Consider the following 8,898-nt stretch of genomic DNA (forward strand, 5'->3'; position numbering starts at 1 on the left):
ATGTGTTGTGGAGATGTGCAGATGAGGAGACGTGTTGTGGAGATGTGGAGATGAGGAGATGTGATGTGGAGATGTGTTGTGGAGATGTGGAGATATGTTGTGGAGATGTGTTGTGGAGATGTGTTGTGGAGATGTGGAGATGTGGAGATGTGGAGATGAGGAGATGTGTTGTGGAGATGTGGAGATGAGGAGATGTGTTGTGGAGATGTGGAGATGAGGAGATGTGTTGTGGAGATGTGGAGATGTGGAGATGTGGAGATGTGGAGATGAGGAGATGTGTTGTGGAGATATGGAGATGAGGAGATGTGTTGTGGAGATGTGGAGATGTGGAGATGTGGAGATGAGGAGATGTGTTGTGGAGATGTGGGAGATGTGTTGTGGAGACGTGTTGTGGAGACGTGTTGTGAAACGTGTTGTGGAGACGTGTTGTGGAAACGTGTTGTGGAGACGTGTTGTGGAGACATGTTGTGGAGATGTGTTGTGGAGACGTGCTGTGGAGATGTGTTGTGGAGATGTGGAGATGAGGAGATGTGTTGTGGAGATGTGGAGATGTGGAGATGTGTTGTGGAGATGTGGAGATGAGGAGATGTGTTGTGGAGATGTGGAGATGTGGAGATGTGTTGTGGAGATGTGGAGATGAGGAGATGTGTTGTGGAGATGTGGAGATGTGTTGTGGAGATGTGTTGTGGAGACGTGTTGTGGAGATGTGTTGTGGAGATGTGTTGTGGAGATGTGTTGTGGAGATGTGGAGATGTGGACATGTGTTGTGGAGATGAGGAGATGAGGAGACGTGTTGTGGAGATGTGTTGTGGAGATGAGGAGATGTGTTGTGGAGATGTGTTGTGGAGATGTGTTGTGGAGACATGTTGTGGAGATGTGTTGTGGAGATGAGGAGACGTGTTGTGGAGATGTGTTGTGGAGACGTGTTGTGGAGATGTGTTGTGGAGACGTGTTGTGGAGATGTGTTGTGGAGATGAGGAGACGTGTTGTGGAGATGTGTTGTGGAGATGTGGAGATGTGGAGATGAGGAGACGTGTTGTGGAGATGTGGAGATGTGGAGATGAGGAGACGTGTTGTGGAGATGTGTTGTGGAGATGTGGAGATGAGGAGATGTGTTGTGGAGATGTGGAGATGAGGAGATGTGTTGTGGAGATGTGGAGATGTGTTGTGGAGACGTGTTGTGGAGATGTGTTGTGGAGACATGTTGTGGAGATGTGTTGTGGAGACGTGTTGTGGAGATGTGTTGTGGAGATGTGGAGATGAGGAGATGTGTTGTGGAGATGTGGAGATGAGGAGATGTGATGAGGAGACGTGTTGTGGAGATGTGTTGTGGAGACGTGTTGTGGAGATGTGTTGTGGAGATGTGTTGTGGAGATGTGTTGTGGAGATGAGGAGACGTGTTGTGGAGATGTGTTGTGGAGATGTGTTGTGGAGACGTGTTGTGGAGATGTGTTGTGGAGATGAGGAGATGTGTTCTGGAGATGTGGAGATGTGTTTTGGAGATGTGGAGACATGTTGTAGAGATGTGGAGATGTGTTGTGGAGATGTGGAGATGTGTTGTGGAGATGTGTTGTGGAGATGTGGAGATGTGGAGATGAGGAGATGTGTTGTGGAGATGTGTTGTGGAGACGTGGAGATGAGGAGATGTGTTGTGGAGACGTGTTGTGGAGATGTGTTGTGGAGATGAGGAGACGTGTTGTGGAGATGTGTTGTGGAGATGAGGAGATGTGTTGTGGAGATGTGTTGTGGAGATGTGGAGATGTGGAGATGAGGAGACGTGTTGTGGAGATGTGGAGATGTGGAGATGAGGAGACGTGTTGTGGAGATGTGTTGTGGAGATGTGGAGATGAGGAGATGTGTTGTGGAGATGTGGAGATGAGGAGATGTGTTGTGGAGATGTGGAGATGTGTTGTGGAGACGTGTTGTGGAGACGTGTTGTGGAAACGTGTTGTGGAGACGTGTTGTGGAGACGTGTTGTGGAGATGTGTTGTGGAGATGTGGAGATGAGGAGATGTGTTGTGGAGATGTGGAGATGAGGAGATGTGTTGTGAAGATGTGGAGATGTGTTGTGGAGATGTGTTGTGGAGACGTGTTGTGGAGATGTGTTTTTGAGATGTGGAGATGTGTTGTGGAGATGTGTTTTTGAGATGTGGAGATGTGTTGTGGAGATGTGTTGTGGAGATGTGTTGTGGAGACGTGTTGTGGAGATGTGTTGTGGAGATGAGGAGATGTGTTGTGGAGATGTGGAGATGTGTTTTGGAGATGTGGAGACATGTTGTAGAGATGTGGAGATGTGTTGTGGAGATGTGGAGATGTGTTGAGATGTGTTGTGGTGACGTGTTGTGGAGACGTGTTGTGGAGATGTGTTGTGGAGATGTGTTGTGGAGATGTGTTGTGGAGATGAGGAGATGTGTTGTGGAGATGTGTTGTGGAGATGTGTTGTGGAGATGTGTTGTGGAGATGAGGAGATGTGTTGTGGAGATGTGTTGTGGAGATGTGTTGTGGAGATGTGGAGATGTGTTGTGGAGATGTGTTGTGGAGATGTGTTGTGGAGATGAGGAGATGTGTTGTGGAGATGTGGAGATGTGTTGTGGAGATGTGTTGTGGAGATGTGTTGTGGAGATGTGGAGATGTGTTGTGGTGACGTGTTGTGGAGATGTGTTGTGGAGATGTGTTGTGGAGATGTGTTGTGGAGATGTGGAGACGTGTTGTGGAGATGTGGAGACCTGTTGTGGATATGTGTTGTGGAGATGTGTTGTGGAAATGTGGAGATGTGTTTTGGAGATGTGGAGACATGTTGTAGAGATGTGGAGATGTGTTTTGGAGATGTGGAGACATGTTGTAGAGATGAGGAGATGTGTTGTGGAGATGTGGAGATGTGTTGTGGAGATGTGTTGTGGAGATGTGTTGTGGAGATGTGTTGTGGAGATGTGTTGTGGAGATGTGGAGATGTGGAGATGAGGAGATGTGTTGTGGAGATGTGGAGATGAGGAGATGTGTTGTGGAGATGTGGAGATGTGTTGTGGAGACGTGTTGTGGAGATGTGTTGTGGAGACGTGTTGTGGAGATGTGTTTTGGAGATGTGGAGATGTGTTGTGGAGATGAAGAGATGTGTTGTGAAGATGTGTTGTGGAGATGTGTTGTGGAGATGTGTTGTGGAGATGTGTTGTGGAGATGTGGAGATGTGGAGATGAGGAGATGTGTTGTGGAGATGTGTTGTGAAGATGTGTTGTGGAGATGTGGAGACGTGTTGTGGAGACATGTTGTGGAGATGTGTTGTGGAGACGTGTTGTGGAGATGTGTTTTGGAGATGTGGAGATGTGTTGTGGAGATGAGGAGATGTGTTGTGAAGATGTGTTGTGGAGATGTGGAGACGTGTTGTGGAGACGTGTTGTGGAGATGTGTTGTGGAGACGTGTTGTGGAGATGTGTTTTGGAGATGTGGAGATGTGTTGTGGAGATGAGGAGATGTGTTGTGGAGATGTGTTGTGGAGATGTGTTGTGGAGATGAGGAGACGTGTTGTGGAGATGTGTTGTGGAGATGTGTTGTGGAGATGTGGAGATGTGTTGTGGAGATGTGGAGATGTGTTGTGGAGATGTGGAGATGTGTTGTGGAGATGTGGAGATGTGTTGTGGAGATGTGGAGATGTGTTGTGGAGATGTGTTGTGGAGATGAGGAGACGTGTTGTGGAGACGTGTTGTGGAGATGTGTTGTGGAGACGTGTTGTGGAGATGTGTTTTGGAGATGTGGAGATGTGTTGTGGAGATGAGGAGATGTGTTGTGGAGATGTGTTGTGGAGATGTGTTGTGGAGATGAGGAGACGTGTTGTGGAGATGTGTTGTGGAGATGTGTTGTGGAGATGTGTTGTGGAGATGTGGAGATGAGGAGACGTGTTGTGGAGATGTGTTGTGGAGACGTGTTGTGGAGATGTGGAGATGAGGAGATGAGGAGACGTGTTGTGGAGATGTGTTGTGGAGATGTGGAGATGAGGAGACATGTGGAGATGTGTTGTGGAGATGTGTAGATGAGGAGACGTGTTGTGGAGATGTGGAGATGTGGAGATGAGGAGATGTGTTGTGGAGATGAGGAGATGTGGAGATGAGGAGATGTGTTGTGGAGATGAGGAGATGTGGAGATGAGGAGATGTGTTGTGGAGATGAGGAGATGTGATGAGGAGACGTGTTGTGGAGATGTGGAGATGAGGAGATGTGTTGTGGAGATGTGTTGTGGAGATGTGTTGTGGAGATGAGGAGATGAGGAGATGTGTTGTGGAGATGAGGAGATGTGGAGATGAGGAGACGTGTTGTGGAGATGTGTTGTGGAGATGTGGAGATGAGGAGACATGTGGAGATGTGTTGTGGAGATGAGGAGATGTGGAGATGAGGAGACGTGTTGTGGAGATGTGGAGATGAGGAGATGTGTTGTGGAGATGTGTTGTGGAGATGTGTTGTGGAGATGAGGAGATGAGGAGATGTGTTGTGGAGATGAGGAGATGTGGAGATGAGGAGACGTGTTGTGGAGATATGTTGTGGAGATGTGGAGATGAGGCGATGTGTTGTGGAGATGTGGAGATGTGGAGATGAGGAGATGAGGAGATGTGTTGTGGAGATGAGGAGATGTGGAGATGAGGAGATGTGTTGTGGAGATGAGGAGATGTGATGAGGAGACGTGTTGTGGAGATGTGGAGATGAGGAGATGTGTTGTGGAGATGTGTTGTGGAGATGTGTTGTGGAGATGAGGAGATGAGGAGATGTGTTGTGGAGATGAGGAGATGTGGAGATGAGGAGACGTGTTGTGGAGATGTGTTGTGGAGATGTGGAGATGAGGAGACATGTGGAGATGTGTTGTGGAGATGAGGAGATGTGGAGATGAGGAGACATGTTGTGGAGATGTGGAGATGAGGAGATGTGTTGTGGAGATGTGTTGTGGAGATGTGTTGTGGAGATGAGGAGATGAGGAGATGTGTTGTGGAGATATGTTGTGGAGATTTGGAGATGAGGCGATGTGTTGTGGAGATGTGGAGATGTGGAGATGAGGAGATGTGTTGTGGAGATGAGGAGATGTGGAGATGAGGAGATGTGGAGATGAGGAGACGTGTTGTGGAGATGAGGAGATGTGGAGATGAGGAGACGTGTTGTGGAGATGTGGAGATGTGTTGTGGAGATGTGTTGTGGAGATGAGGAGATGTGTTGTGGAGATGTGGAGATGTGTTGTGGAGATGAGCAGACGTGTTGTGGAGATGAGCAGACGTGTTGTGGAGATGTGGAGATGTGTTGTGGAGATGTGGAGATGTGTTGTGGAGATGTGGAGATGTGTTGTGGAGATGTGTTGTGGAGATGAGGAGACGTGTTGTGGAGATGAGGAGATGTGGAGATGAGGAGATGTGGAGATGAGGAGATGTGTTGTGGAGATGTGGAGATGTGGAGATGAGGAGACGTGTTGTGGAGATGAGGAGATGTGGAGATGTGTTGTGGAGATGAGGAGACGTGTTGTGGAGATGAGGAGATGTGGAGATGAGGAGATGTGTTGTGGAGATGAGGAGATGTGGAGATGAGGAGATGTGTTGTGGAGATGTGATGAGGAGACGTGTTGTGGAGATGTGGAGATGAGGAGATGTGTTGTGGAGATGTGTTGTGGAGATGAGGAGATGTGTTGTGGAGATGTGTTGTGGAGATGAGGAGATGTGGAGATGAGGAGATGTGGTGTGGAGATGAAGAGATGTGGAGATGAGGAGATGTGTTGTGGAGATGAGGAGATGTGATGAGGAGACGTGTTGTAGAGATGTGTTGTGGAGATGTGTTGTGGAGATGAGGAGATGTGGAGATGAGGAGATGTGTTGTGGAGATGAGGAGATGTGATGAGGAGACGTGTTGTGGAGATGTGTTGTGGAGATGTGGAGATGAGGAGACATGTGGAGATGTGTTGTGGAGATGAGGAGATGTGGAGATGAGGAGACGTGTTGTGGAGATGTGGAGATGAGGAGATGTGTTGTGGAGATGTGTTGTGGAGATGTGTTGTGGAGATGAGGAGATGAGGAGATGTGTTGTGGAGATGAGGAGATGTGGAGATGAGGAGACGTGTTGTGGAGATATGTTGTGGAGATGTGGAGATGAGGCGATGTGTTGTGGAGATGTGGAGATGTGGAGATGTGGAGATGAGGAGATGTGTTGTGGAGATGAGGAGATGTGGAGATGAGGAGATGTGGAGATGAGGAGACGTGTTGTGGAGATGAGGAGATGTGGAGATGAGGAGACGTGTTGTGGAGATGTGGAGATGTGTTGTGGAGATGTGTTGTGGAGATGAGGAGATGTGTTGTGGAGATGTGGAGATGTGTTGTGGAGATGAGGAGACGTGTTGTGGAGATGTGGAGATGTGTTGTGGAGATGAGGAGATGTGTTGTGGAGATGTGGAGATGTGTTGTGGAAATGTGAAGATGTGTTGTGGAGATGTGGAGATGTGTTGTGGAGATGTGGAGATGTGTTGTGGAGATGTGGAGATGAGGAGATGTGTTGTGGAGATGTGGAGATGTGGAGATGTGTTGTGGAGATGTGGAGATGTGTTGTGGAGATGTGTAGATGAGGAGATGTGTTGTGGAGATGAGGAGATGTGTTGTGGAGATGTGGAGATGTGTTGTGGAGATGAGGAGACGTGTTGTGGAGATGAGGAGATGTGTTGTGGAGATGTGGAGATGTGTTGTGGAGATGTGGAGATGTGTTGTGGAGATGTGTAGATGAGGAGATGTGTTGTGGAGATGAGGAGATGTGTTGTGGAGATGTGGAGATGTGTTGTGGAAATGTGGAGATGTGTTGTGGAAATGTGGAGATGTGGAGATGTGTTGTGGAAATGTGGAGATGTGTTGTGGAGATGTGGAGATGTGTTGTGGAGATGAGGAGATGTGTTGTGGAGATGTGGAGATGTGTTGTGGAAATGTGGAGATGTGTTGTGGAGATGTGGAGATGTGTTGTGGAGATGAGGAGATGTGTTGTGGAGATGTGGAGATGTGTTGTGGAGATGTGGAGATGTGTTGTGGAGATGTGGAGATGTGTTGTGGAGATGAGCAGACGTGTTGTGGAGATGTGGAGATGTGTTGTGGAGATGTGGAGATGTGTTGTGGAGATGTGGAGATGTGTTGTGGAGATGTGGAGATGTGTTGTGGAGATGTGTTGTGGAGATGTGGAGATGTGTTGTGGAGATGTGTTGTGGAGATGAGGAGACGTGTTGTGGAGAGGAGGAGATGTGGAGATGAGGAGATGTGTTGTGGAGATGTGGAGATGTGTTGTGGAGATGTGTTGTGGAGATGAGGAGACGTGTTGTGGAGATGAGGAGATGTGGAGATGAGGAGATGTGTTGTGGAGATGAGGAGATGTGTTGTGGAGATGTGGAGATGTGTTGTGGAGATATGTTGTGGAGATGTGTTGTGGAGATGAGGAGACGTGTTGTGGAGATGAGGAGATGTGGAGATGAGGAGATGTGTTGTGGAGATGAGGAGATGTGGAGATGTGTTGTGGAGATGAGGAGATGAGGAGATGTGTTGTGGAGATGTGGAGATGAGGAGACGTGTTGTGGAGATGTGGAGATGAGGAGACGTGTTGTGGAGATGAGGAGATGAGGAGATGTGTTGTGGAGATGTGGAGATGAGGAGACGTGTTGTGGAGATGTGGAGATGAGGAGATGTGTTGTGGAGATGTGGAGATGAGGAGACGTGTTGTGGAGATGTGGAGATGTGTTGTGGAGATGAGGAGACGTGTTGTGGAGATGTGGAGATGTGTTGTGGAAATGTGGAGATGTGTTGTGGAGATGTGTTGTGGAGATGAGGAGACGTGTTGTGGAGATGAGGAGATGTGGAGATGAGGAGATGTGGAGATGAGGAGATGTGTTGTGGAGATGTGGAGATGAGGAGACGTGTTGTGGAGATGAGGAGACGTGTTGTGGAGATGAGGAGATGTGGAGATGAGGAGATGTGGAGATGAGGAGATGTGTTGTGGAGATGTGGAGATGAGGAGACGTGTTGTGGAGATGAGGAGATGTGGAGATGTGTTGTGGAGATGAGGAGACGTGTTGTGGAGATGAGGAGATGTGGAGATGAGGAGACGTGTTGTGGAGATGAGGAGATGTGGAGATGAGGAGACGTGTTGTGGAGATGAGGAGATGTGGAGATGAGGAGACGTGTTGTGGAGATGAGGAGATATCAGGCTTGCTGGAACAGCACAACAAACACTAAATAAACACTTCTCAATAACAGATGTCTAACACGCAGGATGATGAGTGCAGGATCTACAGAGCTGTGAAGCTGCACTTGTGTTCTCCAGAGAAAGCTTTCAGATTTAATTACGCTACACGGCTTTAATCAGGCTGCTCAGGGGTTAAAGTGAGTGGGAGTGAGGAGAAGAGCTGGAAGATCTTCACGTAAATCATAATCATCTTCTCTTTCACTCAGGACGGCCGTGTTTAGATGTTTGCCGGGAATTAAAAAAAGATTGTGGATTGATCACATTCCAAATCCTCCGTCACCTCGAGTGTGACGAGCTCCGGATTCTGACTGGTCAGCCAGGAGGTCATTTTAATTAATGCTCCATGACATAACAGCTGGAGAACCTTCTTTTCTTTTGTGCATCTACATTTCTATAGTAACAGCTGGATTGTGTGGGGTTGTGTAAAGACACCGTAATGAAACACTGCTCTAAAGTCTGTCACTGTGTGTAACTGGAATTTCCTCCTGTTTTTGTTGTGTTGTTAGAACTCGAAACTTGGAATACAGAAGTAGGGACTCGGAATTTAGAACCTAGAACTCGGAATTCAGGAGTAGGGACTTGGAATTTAGAACTCGGAATTTAGAAGGAGGGACTAAACTTGGAATTTAGAAGTAGGGACTCAGAATTTAGAACTCAGAACTCGGAA

This window comes from Hemibagrus wyckioides, linkage group LG05, assembly GCF_019097595.1.
Source record: "Hemibagrus wyckioides isolate EC202008001 linkage group LG05, SWU_Hwy_1.0, whole genome shotgun sequence".
NCBI classification, from domain to species: domain Eukaryota; kingdom Metazoa; phylum Chordata; class Actinopteri; order Siluriformes; family Bagridae; genus Hemibagrus; species Hemibagrus wyckioides.